General features: G+C 47.6%; 1 long non-coding RNA gene across 2 annotated transcripts in view; it reads right to left on the reverse strand.

The window, feature by feature from the left end:
* Nucleotides 1–2,490: 2,490 nt before the first annotated feature.
* The window catches only part of LOC103877447, a 33,913-nt gene continuing 18,143 nt past the window's right edge, over nucleotides 2,491–18,260 (reverse strand). The window contains exon 3 of one of the 2 annotated variants that reach the window (XR_004178208.1): nucleotides 2,491–2,708. This is a non-coding gene — a long non-coding RNA (uncharacterized LOC103877447). Of the gene's footprint in view, nucleotides 2,709–13,992; nucleotides 14,126–18,260 lie in introns of those variants that run through there. The other variant, XR_002517146.2, reaches the window with a different exon arrangement.

Consider the following 18,260-nt stretch of genomic DNA (forward strand, 5'->3'; position numbering starts at 1 on the left):
GTCAAGCTGGCTAATTCTAAATATATATATATATATCTTTTCACCATTAAAAAAAAAGGAAGAAAGGAATAAAAGAATGGCTATTCCATAGGCAGAGCAGCCCTGAGGACTACTGGTTGGCTACCTTTATGGTCATTTCTTGATTGTATGCTAAACAAGGGGTGGATCATTCATGTGTTTCCCAGGAAAGGGGTAAGCAATTCTTGGACCTGAGGGTTCCTTACCTTTATAGACCATGTAGGGAAACTTCCTGATGTTTCCATGGCATTTGTAAATTGTCATGACGCTAAGGGGGGGAGTATCTTTTACTTATAATTAATGATAATTAATGTATTATAATGAGCAGTGAGCAGTGAGGACGACCAGAGGTCACATTAGTCCCCATCTTGGTTTTGGTGGGATTTGGCTGCCTTCTTTACCCCATGCTGTTTCATCAGCAAGGTCTTTGTGACCTATATCTTGTGCCGACCTCCTATCTCATCCTGTAGCTTAGAATGTCTAACCTCCTGGGAATGCAGTCCAGCAGGTCTCAGCCTTATTTTACCCAGCCCCTGTTCAAGATGGAGTTGCTCTAACTCAAATGCCTCTGACAGTATGATCCACAAATAAAGCTCATACATATTCAAGGTGCACAGCATGATGTCTTGGTACATGTCACATGGTGAAATGATTACCACAGTCAAGTCAATTAACATACCCATCACTTCATGTGGTTACCTGTGTGTGTGTGCATGTGTCTGTGTGTGCAGTGACAACATGTAAGATCTACTCAGTTAATTTCATGTCCATGATATATTATTAACCAGAGTCTCCATGCTGTGCTTCAGGTCTCCAGAACTACTTGTCTTATAACTGAAGCTTTGCACTCCTCCTCACCCAGCCCCCGACTTTTTCAGACTCCATATATAAGATGGCTCATGCAGTATTATTTGTCTTTCTGTGCCTGGCTTATTTCACTTAGCATAATGTCCTCTGGGTTCATCCATGTTGTTGACATGGTTTCCTTCTTTTTCAGACCTGAATAATTTTCATTATTATAGTATAGTATAGCATGTAACAATAATATCTATACCACATTTTCTTTATTCATTCACTGATGGACATTCAGGTTGTTTCTGTATCTCAGCTATTGTGAACAGTGCTGTAATGAACATGGGAATGCAAGTATCTCTTTATGACAGTGATTTTATTTCCTTTGGGCAAATACTCAGAAGTGAGATGGCTGGATCAACAAAATTAAAAGGCAACCTATGGATGGATGAAAACATTTGCAGACCATACATCTGGTAAGGGGTCAATACCCAAAATATATAAGAGCTCGTACAACTTAATAGCAAAAACGAAACAAAATAAGGACCAAATAACCTAACTTTAAAAATAGAAAAAGGACCTAAATAGGCATTTCTCCCAAGAAGACAGACATATGGCCAACAGGTATATCAATAGGTGTTCAACATCACTAGTCAAGGAGGGTCCATGCGGTGGCTCATGCCTGTAATCCCAGAGGCTGAGGTGGGAGGATTGCTAGAGCCCAGGATTTGGAGACCAGCCTGGGCAACATAGGAAGACTCCCTCTCTACAAAAAAAAAATTTTAAATCGGCGGCGCGTGGTGGTTCCTGTGGTCCCATCTAGTCCAGAGGCTGAGACGGGAGTATCCCTTGAGCCGGGAAAGTCTAGGCTGCAGTGAGTCGAGATTGCACCACTGCACTCCAGCCTGGGCCACAGAGGGAGATCCTGTCGCAAAAAAAAAAATAAAATAAAATAAAAAATTCAGGAAAATGCAAATCAGAATCAGAATGAAATGTCTCCGAACACCTGATAGAATGGCTACTATCAAAAAGACAAGAGACAACAAGTGTTGGTCACAATGTGGAGACAAGGGATCCTTCGCACACTGTTGAGGGGAACGTAAACTGGTGCAGCCATCACGGAAAACAGGACGGAGGTTCCTCCAAAAACTCAAAACAAGGTCCAGTCTTTCTGAGGCCCCCTTCTGCTTGCCTGTGACCACCCTTCTTCCAACCCTCCAGCTCCAGGTCCCCTCTACTGCTCTTAGAGGCGGCGTCTTCGCACTCTGGGCCTTACGGCGGCTGCTCCTCCAGGTTTGCTCTCCAACTGCAGCCTTCCCTGTCCTGCGCGACCACCGGCCTCCTGGTGCCCTCTGCCTATAGTGGAAACCCCTCCAACACTGCGCCATCACCTCACGTTTACTCTCACCGCCTCCTCCACTTAATTGCAAGCTCCAGGGAGGCATGTTTTCATCTGATGGGTTCACCCCAAGTACTAACAGCTATGCCTGGCACATAGTAGATGCTAAATGGATATTTGATGAACTTAAAAACAAAATTCAAACGATTCCTTTCCTCTCTGGTCAATGGAAGACGGAGAAGGAATGAAATTGAACTCCAATAGCAAAACAAAGGGCGGGAGGGTGGTGTGCTGACCGCCTCCCCCCGCACCCCGCTGGGCCCCAACCCACCCCGCCCCGCCCCCACGGGATCCTTTTCTACAAGGGTGAGAGGAGCTGACTCCGGTTTGGACTGGAAAAAAGTTTCCAAGAAAATAAAATTAGTGGCCCAAGCACATACCCCTCCTCCGCCCCGCGCAGGCTCTGAGATGCGTTCCAGCAATTGCCCAGGGACTTGGAGGGAGCGGGCATTTTCAGGGTCACAGAGGCCATCTGGGGAGAAAGGGTGCGGCTGTTTTGCTGAAATGTGAAAAGAGATGTCATTTGGAGCCCTGGACGCCATTTCCGGCTGGCTACCTGAGGTTGCGTGCAAGGGGCGGGTCCTTAGGCATGAAAATGACCCGCCCGGCCGCAAAGGCGCACAGGCCCAGGGCCGCAGAGCCCCTCCAAGCCGGGATCGGTCTTGGAGACCTGCGCGATGCAGCAGACAGCGGGACTGCGGAGCGCTGCAGTGCAGGCTGTACAGCTGCAGAGGAGCCGAGGATACAGGAGTGCGGGGCGCAGGGATGCCGGGCGCCGGGGACGGTCACTGTTGCTTTCTACTGGGTTGTGCAGGCTCAGGTTCCCCGGGCTGGGTGGTTGCTACTCTGCATAAAACGCTAAGACTTTGAGGCCCTTATTCATTCTAGGGGACGTCTCCCAATTGGTCAATTCAAAACCTCTGGGCCAGGTTGCGTTGGTTGCAGATTCCACCCTCTGAGTCTCCGCACGCTGCCGCTGCAGCTGCCTCGGGTCTGCTCCTCCTCCGGGGTCAGAACCTCCGATGCTCTCCTAGTTTTACACGCGTTAAGTCACTGGTTTCTCGCAGCATCGCGTGTTCCCTAGATACATGGGCTGAGGCTTATTCTTCCTGAAAGTGAGGCTTTTTCCCCTTGGGCTTTCCAGAGCCAGCCCGCGTGGGGAGTGACGAGTAACAGGCGCCTTTGTTCTGGGCTTGCATGGGTGTGACGTGCCCCCTCCTCAGCACTCAGCCCGGGCGAGCCTGGCCCGACCATCGCCCCTTCTCAAGTGCATTTGTCCCGGGTTCTCGACTTGGTTCACTCTTTCCTGCTTACACAGATACACACACACACCCAAACCTAAACTTTATATAAACAGACATGAACCTAAAGAAACAAAACCCCCATATGTGTCAACGCGATCCTTTTAAACAAAATCAATAAAAATTCAACACGATGTTATTTGCATACTTTTGTTGTCTTATTATTAGAAACGTGTATGTTAACTTTCCTCCTTTTATAAATGAGACATGTTCTAATTAACCATTTGTATGGTTGTTTTTAATGCTCAAATGGTCACACTGCAGGCCCAGGGAGGTATTTTGAAAACGCTGCTGTCTTTTTGGGGTCACCCTGATTGTTGGAAGCATCTTTGCTTTTGTTTTTGCTTTGTTTTTGTTTTGCTGAGACGGGGTCTAGCTCTGCCGCCTAATCAGGCTCACTGTGGCCTCAAAACTCCTGGCTCAAGTGATCCTCCGGCCTCAGGCTCCCAAGTAGCTGGTACTACAGGTGAGCACCACAGCGCCCAATTGGTTTTGGTTTTGTGTGTGTGTGCGCGTGTGTGCATGTTTTTGTTTTTTTGTTTGTTTTTGTTTTTGTTTTGTTTTTTGTTTTGTTTTGTAGACGGAGTCTCCCTGTATTGCCCAGGATGGCCTTGAACTCCTGGGCTCAAGCCATCCTCTAACCTCAGCCTCCCAAAGTGCTGGGATTACAGTTGTGAGCCACTGGCACCCGGCTCATCTTTGCTTTCTGACAGCAAAAAGTTATTTCAGACCTACCATGGGTGTTTTGTTTTGTTTTTAGTTTTTGGTTTTTTTGATTCCAGATATGGACTTAACTGCACTCCAAGGGGTTTATGTTGCTCTTCATGAAAATTAGTATTATAGACAAAATTGAAGCTGGGAATCAGCTGCTTTTGTCTCTCATTTTCACTGTTCTCTCTCTCTTTTTTTTTTTTAGACAGAGTCTCACCCTGTCTCCCAGGCTGGAGTGCAATGGCACAATCTCGGCTCACTGCAACCTCTGCCTCCTGGGTTCAAGCGATTCTCCTGCCTCAGCCTCCCAAGTAGCTGGGACTACAGGCACTGCGTCACCATGCCTGGCTAATTTTTTGTATCTTTAATAGAAATGGGGTTTCACAATGTTGGCCGGGCTGGTCTCGAACCCCTGACCTTGTGATCTGCCTGCCTCAACCTCCCAAAGTGCTGGGATTACAGGCGTGAGCCACCACGCCTGGCCACTGTTCTCTTTTTTTAATAATGGTGTAGATGTCTACCCTGTGGAGATATATTGATCTTCAAAATCACCGTGATAGTACAGTTATTATGGAAAATATTATTAAATTCAAAATAGAACTCCCAAATGATACAGCAACCCCACTGCTAGGGATATATCTAAAGGAAATAAAATCCGTATCCAGAAGAGAGATCTGCACCATGTTCACTGCAGCACCATTTACAATAACTAAGACATGGAGCTAACCTATGTACCCATTGTCGGATGAATGGGTAAAGAAAATGTGGTACATATGCACAATGAAATACTATTCCGGCCTTAAAACATAATGAAATTCCCTCATTTGGGACAACAGGGGTGAAATGAGAACATTATGTTAAGTGAAATTAGCCAGATATAGAAAGACAAACACTGCATAATCTCACTTCTATGTGGAATCTAAAGAGGTTGATATCATAAAGCAGAGAGTGGAATGATGGTCACCAGGGTCTGGGGGCTAGAGACGCTGACTAAAGGGCATGCAATTTCAGCAACACAGGAGGAGTCAGTTCAAGATATCTAATGTGCAACACAGTGACTATAATTCACAGCAATGTAGTACATGAAAATTCCTAAGAGAGCAGATTTTAGGTGTTGTCACCACAAATAAATATGTGAGGCAGTGTCTGTTAATTAGCTTGATTTAGCCATTCCCCAATCCATATTCCAAATATAATACATATTTCAAAACATCACCTTGTATACCATATGTACAATTTTTGTCAGTTTAAAGAAATAAAGAAGAAAAAAGTCACCATGATCATTGGTAGTCCTTCCATGATAATGCTGATGCCTCATCCTCGAGTGAGGACATTTGTTTCAGTCACTTCAAGCTGCTATGACAAAACAGAGACTGGGCAATTTGTATACAGTAGAATTTTTGCTCACAGTCTGAAGGCTGAAAGTTCAAGACGAAGGTGTCAGCAGGGCTGGGGTCTGGTGAAGGTCCTCTTCTGGGCTGTAGAGGGCAGGCTTGTGGTTGCAACCTCATGTGATGGAAGGGGTAAGGCAGCTCTCTGGGGTCCCTTTTACAGGGGCCCTAATCCCATCAATGAGGGCTCCACCCTGATGACGGAAGGCCCAACCTCCTATGCCATCCTCACATTGAGGGTTGGAGCTTCCACAGATAAGTTTGGGCTGGGGACACAAATGTTACAGGAAAGGGGTCCCAATCCAAACCCCAAAAAAGGGTTACTGGATCTGGTGCAAGAAAGAATTTGAGGCAAATCCATAGAGTAAAGTGAAAGCACATTTATTAAGAAAGTAAAGGAATTAAAAAATGACTAATTTATAGGCAGAGCAGCGGCATGGTCTGCTGGTTGCCCACTTTTATGTTTATTTCTTGATTATATGCTAAATAAGGTGGGGATTATTCATGAGTTTCCCAGGAAAGGTGTGGGCACTTCCCAGAGCTGAGGGTTGTTCCCCTTTTTAGACCATATAGGGTACCTTCCAGATGTTGCCATGGCATTTATAAACTGTCATAGCACTGATGGGAGTGTAGCAGTGAGGATGACCAGAGGTCACTCCCATCGCTATCTTGGTTTTGGTGGGTTTGGGGTGGCTTCTCTACTGCAACCCGTTTTATCAGCAGCATCTTTATGACCTGTATCTCGTGCTAACCTCCTATCGCATCCTGTGAATTAGAATGCCTTAACCTCCTTAATCTCCTGGGAATGCAGCCCAGCAGGTCTCAGCCTTATTTTACCCAGCCCCTATTCAAGACGGAGTTGCTCTGGTTCACATCTCTCTGACACAAACATTTAGGCCAAAGCAACGTTGTGGAAAGAAAGGAAAGACATTTCTGAAAACAAATGTGTGGTTCTGCCTGATGGTTCTGGTGAATCTTCCGCACTTGCTATGACAAGCAATTCAAGGAAAATAATACGTGAGAGTTGTTTTATGAAAAATGCTGCAACTTTGGCATTGTTGCTACTGCAGTTTGGGCCCAAGGTCTTGCAGGTTGGGGTTTCACCCTCCTCATTTCACATAAACCCAGGGCCAGCCTTCACTGGATGCTAATTGGCATATCTACAAATAGGCCAGTCGGTCTGTGTCTCCTGATTTAAAGACTGTAAACTAAAAATAAAATCCTAAGCACCCCCAACCAACTGCACAGACACTCTATTGGTAAAAGGGACCCCATAGAACCTTAAAAACTGAGTTTCTGGCCATGATAGGATGGGAGTCAGACACATCTCATTATACCCCTTTCTGTTGAGGTTTAGACACAACTGACAGCATTCATGTTAACATAGAGACAGTCCAGGTGAGATTAAGAGAATTTTTTTTAAAAACATAGACACAGGATGGAGTCTTTGTGGCAATAAGTTGCCAAATTGTAAACAAGACCTAAGGGTTAAGTCAGCACCCTACACTTAAAGAATAAACCATGTTCTCACTGCTGCAAGGGTTTTCTTGTACTCCAGCAGCTAAAGAACCACCAGCCTCCAGCTAAGCAATATTAAGACAATTGTAGCTTACCCAGCTCACAGTGGCTGACTCTCTGACCCCCTGCTCCACCAGCCATGACGGCAGCATTCACTGGACAAGACACGACTTCAAGAGCTTTCTCCTGATGAGAGACCACAACCTTGGGCTAGTCCTGGCCAGTTTACAGAGGCTGTGCACTTGAGCACCTTTGAGTCTTTGAAAGACCTAATTGGAATACATTTACATGTGAAGCCTCCAACCCAAGATAAGCATGCATCACATGTCATGTGCATGTGTGTTCTGTGAACATATGTGAGGGCCGCCCTCACGATCTCCATAGCCTTCCCATAGGCTGTGGAATATGTGTGTTTGGCAAAGCCAAACAAGCACAGAGCTCCTGCCCCAACTCCTCCCTCCCCCAAAGTGCCTGGGCTTGGTTGGGTTTGGCTGAGGCTACGCTTCCCTGCCCGAGGGATGGCCACCTTGCAGGCTGTAACCCTTTACAAGAAATGAAATCTGCATTTCCAATTTATAGATCCTGTGCTTTTTTCAGTTAACGCAAAGATAAAGCTGGACATTAAAGCAGTTAAAACAGATTTCCATTCAGTGCCAGCTGCAGTCAGTACAGAGCCGCCTCCATTCTAATTTGTGCAGGGGTAGTGGGGTGTCTTAAAGGGAAGGAGATGGGGTGAGCAAGGGCTCTGTGCCAATCAGATGAGACCATCTGCGTCTGCTAACCAGCTAGGCCCAAAGTCAGGATTCTACCTTCTAGCAGAGACTGAGGCCTTCTCCCTCCTGGTTTCAAAGGAATGGCTCTTGAGGAGCCACTGCTGGATTGTAGGAGATACATGGACATCTCAAAGCGCCAGAGGAAGCATTCCCAGTTGTGAGCTGGTTTCAGTAAATGCTCTAGGAAAGGAAGAGCCTGGACCAGTCTTCAGGCATTGGCTGGAATAGAGTGCCAAATTCCTGCCACAGCTGCTATGGTCTGAATATTTGTGTCCTCTGATGCAGAAAAAAAACAACTGTTTTTCCTCTGATCTCACAACACAACAATGAACACAGAAGACATCTGTGACCAAACATGTAAGGATTTCTCCCTATCAGCAAGCAAGCAACCAACCAACATTGTAGTGGGCACCAGTTAGGTGTCCTTGAATCCAATTTAATTCTGACTCCAGCCAGGCACAGTGGCTCATGCCTTGGTAATCCCAGCTTTGGGAGGCAGAGGTGGGAGGGAATTGCTTGAGCCCAGGAATTGGAGACCAGTCTGGGCAACATAGCAAGACTCTGTCTCTACAAGAATAAAATAAGTAGGTGAGCATGGTGGTGCACGCCTGTAGTCCCAGCTACTCAGGAGGCTGAAGTAGGATCACTTGAGCCCAGGAGTTCCAGGCTGCAGTGAGCTAGGGTATCACCACTGCTCTCCAGCCTCAGCAACAGAGCAAGACCCCATCTCAAAATAATCATAACAATAAAAAAAAACTAAATAAATAAACAAATTCAGACAGTATCTACCTGGAGATTGCGTCAGATCCCATAGGTTGAGGGCTCAGTCCCCGAGGCTGCCTCCATGGACACCATGGGCAAGTCCAAGCCTCCAGAACTTCTGATGAGCTGTAAGTTGGGGTTCCCATGACCCCCTCTTTAAGCTTGATTAATTTGTTAGAGCGGCTCATAAAACTAGAGAAACACTTACTTACATTTACCTGTTTATTTAAAGAATAGCTTAAGGCTACAAATAACCAGATGAAGGGATGCAGAGGGAGAGGTCTGCAAGGTCCAAGCACAGGACCTTCTGACCCAGGGGAGTTGGGCTGCGCCACCCTCCCAGCCTGCAAATGAATTCTCCCTCACCCTTCCTGCAAGCCCCCACGTGCTGAGCCCTCCAGAAGCCCCCAAAACCCATCCCCTTGGGCCTTTTATGAAGACCTCATTGGATGGACATGATAGAAGACAGCTGTGTAGAAATGTGACCGGACAGAAAGTGTGTGATGTAACCCCAACAGACTGAGCGGGGAACCCCAGCAGACCCCATGTATTCAGACTCTTCTTGGCCTCTCTGGGCAGCATCCTTCCTCCTGGGTATGGGGCAGGACCCTCTCTGAACTGGGAGTCTTATGACTCACAGTCAAAAAAGGGAAGTCAGAAAATGTCCTTATGGCCAGGTCCAAGACAGAAAGGTGGGGAAAGATTACAGTTTTCGTTTCTGTGGCCTGCATGGGGAGCAAAAGGAGTAGGTAAAAGCAGGGTGGGAAAAGATCAGAGAGAGAGGTTCTGTTTCGGAGGCCTGAGCACCCCAACATTCTAACAAATACTGTTGCTGCAGGACGTTTCCTTAGTTCAGCTAGAGAACTCCGGCCTGTGTAGCACCTTCAGCTAAGGCAAAGAGTGAAAGATGCAGAGGAGGGGAGTTACGGGAAGCAGCGGTGGAGAGGGCCGGCGAGTAAGGCCTGGCATGCAGATTTCACTGGTGCTGTCTCCTGGCTGATAAGGGTCTAAAGTCATCTTACATGATTAAATTGATTCCTTCTTGGTAGAGAGACAAAGACAACTTTGTCCATTTTGTCCTGTTTTTAGGAAAATAGGGGTGAGCAGAAAGCTTTTTTGCATCTGTTGTTTCTCTACAACAGATTATTATTGGCCTTCAGCTCCAAATAATCCTTGTGCCAAAGTGACATCCTTTGGGGAAAGGGTGGCATCCCTTGAGGAGGGTGGCACCTTTTAGAAATGGGGTGGCATCCTTTGGAGAGGGTGTGGCATCATTTGGGAAGGGGTGGCATCCTTTGGTGGGGTGGCATCCTTTGGGGAGGGGATGGCACACTCTACAGAGGAGGTGCCATCCTTTGGAGGGGGGTGGTATCATTTGGGGAGCGAATGGCACCCTTTGGAGAGGAGGGGGCATCCTTTGGAGGGGGTGGCATCATTTCGGGAGGGGTGGCATCCTTTGGAGATGGGGTGGCATCGTTTGAGGAGGGTTGGCATCCTTTGGAGAGGGGATAGCATCATTTGAGGAGGGGTAGCATCCTTTGGAGAAGGTGTGGCATTTTTGAGGAGAGGTGACATTGTTTGGGGAGGGGTGGCATCCTTTGAAGAGGGTGTGGCATCCTTTGGGGAGGGGTGGCATCCTTTGGGGAGGGTGTGGCATCCTTTGGAGAGGGTGTGGCATCATTTGGGAAGAGTGTGGCATCCTTTGGGGAGGGGTGGCATCCTTTGGGGAGGGGTAGCATCCTTTGGGGAGGGGTGGCATCATTTGGGAAGGGGTGGCATCCTTTGGGGAGGGTGTGGCATCCTTTGGGGAGGGTGTGGCATCCTTTGGAGAGGTGTGGCATCATTTGGGAAGGGTGTGGCATCCTTTGGGGAAAGGGTAGCATCCTTTGGAGAGGATATTCTATCTTTCAAGAGCAACGTACGTTAAGTGTGGAATGAAGAATAATGAATTATTGTGACAAAGATTTGGGCTCCTTTAGATTTAATATGGTCCAGCTAATGCTGACTCCCCACCTCTTTCAATGAGATGAGTAGCATTCCCTCACTCCTAAACTAAGAATCCCCAAATGAGAGGTGCACTAATTGCACCTGAGCACCCCCCTTTCATTTGGGGGCCCTGTTGCCACTCACTGACCCACAGGCAGGAAAGGCCAATTTGCGGTTGTGGGGTTGTTTGTTGGCAGTTCATCCCTAAATCCTGGCTAATGTGGGAATCCAAGTCCCTGATTTAGCACACTAGAGATAATTTAGAAGTCTATAATAAAAAGCTGACATTGTTTTATTATTCCCACTATCCTAAAAGGAACTCTTTTTTATTCACTGGCTATAAAACTCCTTGAAGTTTCAGGTTCTCATTGCTTAACGGCTTGATTTAGGGGCCAAAGGGTACATAAGGCAGATTTTGATATTTACAAAGTGACTCGCGGTTTTAACCAAATAGAAATCCAACATATGGCTGACCTGGTCTAGAAAGGAGGTAACATTTGCCTAAGAAATTACCCCCAAAACTTAGCAGCTCCAGACAACGTATATGTATTATCCCACAGTGTCTGTGTGGCAGTCAGGAATTGCAGTGCTGCCTAGGTGGGGCCTGTGGCCCAGGGGCTGTCAGAAGGCTGCCATCAGTGCTGTCCAGGGCTGGAGTCATCTCAGACCTGACTGGGGCAGAACCTGCCCCCAGCGTCTGGCCTGTGACTGTCAGCGGCTTCAAGATCCAGTTTTATTTATTTATTTATTTATTTTTTACTTTATTTAATTTGTGTTTTGAGATGGAGACCCCAGTCTGTCGCCCAGGCTGGAGAGCAGTGGCATGATCTCGGCTCACTGCAACCTCGGCCTCCCAAGTTTAAGCGATTCTTCTGCCTCAGCCTCTCAAGTAGCTGAGATTACAGACATGTCACCACGCCCAGCTAATTTTTGTATTTTTAGTAGAGATGGGGTTTCACCATGTTGGCCAGGCTGGTCTCAAACTCCTGACCTCAGGTGATCCACCTGCCTTGGCTTCCCAAAGTGCTGGGATTACAGGCATGAGCCACCGGGCCCGGCCAAGGTCCACTTTTAGACTCATTCCTGTGGGTTTCTGTTCTGGGCTACACACAGCCTGGCTGCCAGCTTCCCCAGACGGAGCCACCCAGGGAGAGAGGGAGGGAACCCCCCGTGAGAAGCCAAGGTCTTTCTATAACCTAATCCCACAAGTGTCATCACTACTGCCAGAACCCACTTATTTAAACCAGTCAGTAAGTCGAGGGGTGTGGACCGCCCACAGGCACTAACACCAGGAGGCAGGAATCCTTCCGGCATCTTAGAGGCAGCTGACCGCAGGGGGATTCCCTCAAAGGTCCATGGCTAGGTTTGTTTGACAACTGTGATCAGGGGTCAATTTTGCTGTTTGTGGTGATTCTATGAGATCTCACATCTATAGTGACTGTGTGCTATAGGCTGAATTATGTCACACCACAAAATTTACATGAATATTGGAAATAAATATGTCCTGGCCCCCAGCACCTCAGAATGTGACCTTATTTAGAGATAGGGTGTTCACAGAGGTAGCTGAAAGGAGGTCATTAGGGTAGGTCCTAATTCAGTGGGACTGGTGTCCTGATAAAAGGGAAATTTGGATGCAGAGACACGCTCAGAAGGAAGACAATGTGAGGAGCCACAGAGAGAAGATGGCCACCTGCAAGCTAAGGAGAGAGGCCTCAGAGGGTACCAGTACTGCCCACAGGGTGATCTGGACTTTCCACCTCCAGGGCTGTATGACAATAAATGGGCTTTGGTTTAACCCACTATATTTGTGGTAACATGTTATGGCAACAATAGAAAATGAACGCAAAGTCTGTTTTAGAGGTAGCCAGAATAGTTTGGGTTAATAGAGGCTTCTGGAATTCTTTTTTTTTTTTTTGACACGGAGTCTTGCTCTGTCGCCCAGGCTGGAGTGCAGTGGCGTTATCTCTGCTCACTGTGACCTCCGCCTCCTGGGTTTAAGCAATTCTCCTGTCTCAGCTTCCTGAGTAGTTGGGATTACAGGTACATGCCACCATGCCCAGCTAAGTTTGGTATTTTTACTAGAGACTGGGTTTCACTATGTTGGCCAGGCTGGTCTTGAACTCCTGACCTCGTGATCCACCCTCCTCGGCCTCCCAAAGTGCTGGAATTACAGGTGTGAGCCACCACGCCCAGTTGGCTTCTGGAATTCGTAAGAATAGACAGGGCATATCTGAAGCCCTGTCTAGACAATGTTTTTGTTGGTATTATGAATTGATGGTGCACAGTTACTACTAAATACACATAATCTGTGTAAAGAAGGAGAAAGTTACTATATGAGAGCTTCAGCACTCCCCTGACATGAAAAAGAGATGAGCACTTCATCCCTTTTACCTTGCTGTACTCATCCAGGCTGTATCCATTTAGTCCAGTTCCAGGTGAGGATGCTGATTTCTATCAAATAGCCTTTCTGGGATTTCTAAGACTCAAGAGAGAACATAAGATTGCATACTCTGTGTCAATAGTTCAGACTTTCAGAAAGAATGAAATTCCTCATCTGCATTTCCTCCTTTCTATCAAGAATCCCATCGTAGTTACCATGTTTATTATACCATTAAGGAGGAGGAGGGGGTCGGCCCGAGTGCACAAAATCAACAGTCACACTAGGAGCTGGTATTGTCAGCTATTCCCCTTGTTTTTTCATACTAACTTATTTTCTCTCCACATTTTTGTCTTGTAGATTCAGAAATCCCTGTGCCAACTAGAACCCTTTGAAACTAACCCTGACTATCATCAACAAGGAATGTGGCTGCTTCCATAGCATATTTGAAGTACAGAACTCAATAAAATGCTTCCTACTGATGGAGTTTCCTGCAGAGTGGGCCGGAGAAGTGGGGTGCCAGATGGAAGGGCATATTGGATGGAGAGAGAAGGCATTCTTTCTAACAAACAGTGGGAAACCCTAGTGCACACTGGCTTTACAAGAGTCTTTGGAGGACAGAGCTCACCATTGCTTTGTGCACTTTTTACCCTCGACCTAGAAGGAGTGCCTGTTCCTGTAAGACCCCCTCTCTGCGCTTACAGTGAGTTTGTGAAAGTTCAGATGGTTTCAGCCTTGCTGCTGCCCAGACTAAGGAGAAATGCCAATTGATAAAGTGGACAAGCGATAGCATGTTGTTTGCTGATAGGAGTGCTCCTAGAGATGATGCAACATGACCAACCATGTAGGACCCCCAAATCTCAAAGAACTTTAACAAGAGGACACAAGGCCCATTATTGCCTCAGTTGTACATACAAAACCATGAGCAGAGAGAATGAGGAGACAGAGAACACACACTGATTTACCGAATGCGTGAGGCCTTGACAGACCAGTTCCTTGGGAGGAATGTTTATATCTCACACTTTCTTCAGTTTGCAGAGGAAATCTCTCCTCTTGGGAAGTTTTCAGGGGACATTTTTCTCTGGGTCTTGGTCCTTCTGGGGGTTTTAACAACATAGAACACAATGATTGGAGATAAAGAAAATGAACTGTTCAGCTGATCATCTAAAAAGTGCTTTTACATGTAATATAGAGGCTGTTCTCAAGCCTTGCCAGGGGTGGGTGGGTCCGCATTTAGGCAGCCCTGCATTCTGTGCTTCGTGTGAGTGTGCATTTGTTTGCTCAGACACATAGAACCAGGTGGCATCCTGTGCTATGTCTGGGTGGTTTGGGGGCTCAAAGCCCCTGAGAATCTAAAGGCAAAAGCCCTTATGACTGGAAAAGTGAGGTCGCAGACATATGCCCAAAACCTATGAGCCTCTTGGATGCACTCAGAGAACTGGCCAAGCCTGTGCCACACTCCGCAGAGAGGCCTGGGCAGAGTCATGAGGCAGAAAGGGCTGCTTTGCAGGTGCTCCTGGGGAGGTCGCTGCAGGTGCTCCTGGGGAGGTCGCAGCAGCTGCTGGTAATCCATCATCCGCCCATCATCAGCCCCATTAGCCCTAAGGACACCTGGAGAGTCCCAAGGCTGCCCCTCTCGAGTGAGAGACAGCTCCAGGAAGATCGAACGTGTCCAAATCCTCACAGGCAGTTAAATGGTTGAGCAGCATCTGGTCTGGCCAGGACAGACCCCACATCGTTTACACCAGGGGTGAGCCTGGGTGGACTTCACAGGTGGATGGTCCTAGGGTCCTTCCACATGTCTGACCAGCCAACCAGACCCGATGAGCAGAGAGCAGCAGGCCTTCTGTGTAAAAACCACTGTCCAATAAAAAAACCAATCCAGACTTAGTAAGCAGAGATCTTTATGCAAAAGGATATCGCAACAGGAGACACCAGAATACTGCAATAGGGAGAAAGCATTGACCTTAAGGTCTGCAAGCTCTCAAAGGTGACGCAGAGGAGTTTTCTCATATAGGGAGGAATGAATGAGGCTGGAAAGAACCAGCTTTGGGGAAGTGGGGTGAAAGGTGGCTGAGGGGACAAGAGATTGAGGATACTTTACCCTGAGCCTGGCCTGCTCCAGGAGGGGCCAAACATCAGGGCCCTGGGGGAGGGGAGAAGCTGAACCAAGGCTGGGCAAACAAGCACCTTGTGTGGATTGACCCATGGGGACAAGGGGTTCAGGTAGTAATTGATAAGACAAAGATGGCAATGTAGTGGGTGCTATAGTTTGAATAAGGTATTTGTCTCATTAATTCTCATGTTGAAATTTAATCTCCAGTGTTGGAGGTGCAACCTGGTGGGAGGTGCTTAGGTCCTGGGGGCAGATCCTTCATGAATAGACTCCTGCCCTCCCTCGTGGGGAGTGGAGTTCTTGCTCTATTAGTTCCTGCCAAAGCTGGTTGTTAAAAAGAGCCCAGTACCTCCTCCTCTCTCTTTCCCTGTGACCTCTGCACACAGGGGCTCCCCTTCATCTTCCATCATGAGTGGAGGATTCCTGAGGGCCGCATCAGAAGCAGATGCTGGAGCCTTGCTTCTTATAGAGCCTGCAGAACCATAAGCTAAAAAATGTTTTGATAAATAACCCAGCCTCTGGTATTCCTTTACAGCAATGCAAAACAGACCAAGACAGTGGGCCTATCATGCATCAACAAGGGGCGCTGTAGGGGAGGCAGAATTCTACCTCCCTTATCTTAGGGTCCAGGCTGGGCCCAAGAATTAGACTGACATTAGAGAGATGAGCAGGAGAAAAACATACAGTTATTTAATACAAATTTAATGTGACACAGGAGCCCTCATAAGGAAATGAAGATGCAAAGATGCAGTTAGGGTCACTTATATACAGAGGTGGACAAACACTAGTAAGTTGTGAGATTTGATAAGGCCACGGGGCTTGGGTGAGGATAGTCAATGGGGTGAAGAAATGACTAGGTCAAAATGCTTACACACTAGGTTGAACAAAGAGTAGTAACTGTGGCAACAACTAGGAGGATAAGGGTTAGTTTAATAAAGTTTGTTTGTATAGATTTCTCTTGGCTTCTGTCTTAGTCTGTTTCGTGTTGTTAAAGGAATACCTGAGGCTGGATGATTTATTGGGAAAAAAAAAAGGTATTGGCTTATGGTTTCCCAGGCTGTACAAGAAGCACGGTGGCTGGGTGCAGTGGCTCACGCCTGTAATCCCAGCTACTCGGGAGGCTGAGGCAGGAGAGTTGCTTGAACTTCCCGGGAGGCGGACGTTGCAGTGGGCTGAGATCACGCCACTGCACTCCAGCCTGGGCAACAGGGTGAGACTCAGGTCAAAAAAACAAAAAAAGCACGGTGGCCCAGCATGGTGGCTCAAGCCTGTAATCCTAGCACTTTGGGAGGCCAAGGTCGGGGGATCAGTTGAACTCAGGAATTCAAGACCAGCTTGGTCAACATAATGACAGCCCATCTCTACAAAAAATTTAAAAATTAGCTGGATGTGGTCCCAGCTACTTGGGAGGCTGAGGTAGGAGGGGCCTGGGCAACAGAGCAAGACTGAAAAAAGAAGGAGAGGAGGGGAGGGGAGGGAAGAAGATAAAAAGAAAGGAAGGAAGGAAGAAAGGGAGCGAAGGAGGGAGGGAGGGAGAGAGAAAGGAAGGGAGGGAGGGAGAATGGAAGGAAGCAAGTATAGGGCCCACTTCTGCTTCTGGTGAGGGCCTCTGGCTGCTTCTGCTCATGGTGGAAGGTGAAGGGGAACCCATGTGTGTGCAGAGGTCACAGGACTGCACAAGAGAGGAAGCCAGAGAGAGAGGGGAGGGGAGTGCCAGGCTCTTTTCAACAACCAGCTCTTCAGGGAACCAACAGAGTGAGAACTCACCCTAAAGGAGGGCAGGACTCTATTCAGAGGGTGACACCTCCAGGACCCACACACCTCCCACTGAGCCCCGGCTCCAACTTTAGGGATCAAATTTCAGCTTCAGAGTTGGAGGAGATTTGGAAGCTTCCACCTTCTGGTCCTTGATGATAAGAACGTTCCCTTCCTTTTACTATAAGGAGAACATCTTTCATAGGGGAATTCTATTTCTTGCCTTTAAGAAACAACAAGAAATTCAGAATGATCTTCCTACACCTGCCTCTTTTTTTATTTTTATTTTTATTTTTTTTAAGTGCCTTTATCTCAAAAGAGTTAATATGCCAGAAAGGCATATCTTTACCTTCTTCAGCATCCTAAGGCTCATCTGAGCCATACAGCAAAGGGAGTTCTTTGCAGGTCATAAAAAGTGGAAGATTCCTTTAACTCTGGCTGGATCCCAGAGCTGTATCACTGTGTAAAAGTGGAATGCCGGCTGGGCGCGGTGGCTCACGCCTGTAATCCCAGCATTTTGGGAGGCTGAGGCAGGTGGATCACGAGGTCAGGAGATCGAGATCATCCTGGCTAACATGGTGAAACCCTGTCTCTACTAAAAATACAAAACAAAATTAGCCAGGTGTGGTGGCGGGCGCCTGTAGTCCCAGCTATTTGGGAGGCTGAGGCAGGAGAATTGCGTGAACCCTGGAGGCGGAGCCCAGTGAGCCGACTGCCCACCGCAATCCAGCCCAAGGGCCAGATGCAGACTCCGGCCCCAAAAAAAAGCAGGGAATGTGCTAGCTGGCTTCAGGGTTTTGAGTGCTTGCATCCAGACTTGAAGGCAGGTGGTGGATCACTGAGGCTGGGGAGTTTGAGACTAGCTCTGGCTGGCTATGGTGGAAATCCCATCTTTGTGGTGGTGGATATCATCCCTGTAATCCCAGCTACTTTGGTAGGCTGAGGTAGAAGCTGGAATCCTGAGGGAGTGAGATCAAGGCTGAGCACCCCAGCCCAAAGCAACAAGAGTTAAACTCCATCTCAAAAAAGTTTTTAAAAATTAATTTTTTTTTTTTTTTTTTGAGACGGAGTCTCGCTGTGTCGCCCAGGCTGGAGTGCAGTGGCGCGATCTCGGCTCACTGCAAGCTCCGCCTCCCGGGTTCACCATTCTCCCGCCTCAGCCTCCGAGTAGCTGGGACTACAGGCGCCCGCCACCACGCCCGGCTAGTTTTTTGTATTTTTAGTAGAGACGGGGTTTCACCATGTTAGCCAGGATGGTCTCGATCTCCTGACCTCGTGATCCACCCGCCTCGGCCTCCCAAAGTGCTGGGATTACAGGCTTGAGCCACCGCGCCCGGCCTAAAAATTAATTTTTAAAAAAA

The sequence above is a fragment of the Papio anubis genome, chromosome 1 (genome assembly GCF_008728515.1).
Source record: "Papio anubis isolate 15944 chromosome 1, Panubis1.0, whole genome shotgun sequence".
NCBI classification, from domain to species: Eukaryota; Metazoa; Chordata; class Mammalia; order Primates; family Cercopithecidae; genus Papio; species Papio anubis.